This window comes from Myotis brandtii, unplaced genomic scaffold, assembly GCF_000412655.1.
Source record: "Myotis brandtii unplaced genomic scaffold, ASM41265v1 scaffold185, whole genome shotgun sequence".
Taxonomy (NCBI): Eukaryota; Metazoa; Chordata; class Mammalia; order Chiroptera; family Vespertilionidae; genus Myotis; species Myotis brandtii.
The window spans coordinates 9604181-9605120 of record NW_005356870.1 but is presented as its reverse complement, the minus strand read 5'-3'; the positions used below and the strand labels follow the sequence as shown (position 1 = coordinate 9605120).

The window sequence follows — 940 nt, the reverse complement described above, 5'->3', positions numbered from 1 at the left end:
GTGGTCGGCAAACTGCGGCTTGCGAGCCACATGTGGCTCTTTGGCCCCTTGAGTGTGGCTCTTCCACAAAATACCGGCTCTTCCACAAAATACCGACTTCTGCGCATGGGCCACGACGTTTAAATCGCACTGTACGTGCACGCCCACACGTGGTATTTTGTGGAAGAGCCACACTCAAGGGGCCAAAGAGCCACATGTGGCTCGCAAGCCGCAGTTTGCCGACCACAGTTATAGAGCAAGTAAGATATAGATTAGAAAAATCCTGTGACGAAAACAGACCTAAGACTGTCTGTTATTACTATGATATTTAAACTCACTGGTTAGCAATCAAGAGACAAATAGGAAGGTAGAAGAAAGGAATATTGTTGAAAGCAGCAGAGAATGTTACATAGGCATAAAAACCAAAAGGACATTTTGCTCACTATTTTTACAATAATTTTATAAGCTGACCTTTTTTTAATTCTCAAAATGCAAAAGTACAGAATGATGCTTTGTGTAGTAGAACAGCTAAATTTCATATTCTAGTAATTGGCTACATCAAGACAATAATGACTTGTGTTATATTATCATTAACCTATACATGAGTATAAAGTAAGTCCCCTGGCATCACAGGGGATTGGTAAGCTAAAAACATAGAAATCCTATTTTTCTTTAAAAAACAAATTAAGATGATTATTTCTATACTTTCTTTGAATGGCCAACAAGTACACCAGACTTTTAAAGAATAAAAGTGGAAGAAGAAAAATCAATAAACACAAACTTCTTTATATATTTCAAGAATAAAGAATTTGGAAAATATTTGCTATATAATAGATAAGCCAGGGGTGGGCAACCCCCAGCACGCGTGCCAAACATGGCACGCCAGTAACTTTTGCTGGCATGCGAAACCCTCTCTATAATCTTCTATTTACAATTTTTTTATTAATATCGACTTTTTTAT

General features: G+C 37.4%; 1 protein-coding gene across 1 annotated transcript in view; it reads left to right on the top strand.

The window, feature by feature from the left end:
* Positions 1 to 940, top strand: part of FRG1 (FSHD region gene 1) — a gene marked incomplete at its 5' end in the record, with an annotated part of 13545 nt that overhangs the window by 4195 nt on the left and 8410 nt on the right. The window lies entirely within an intron of this gene.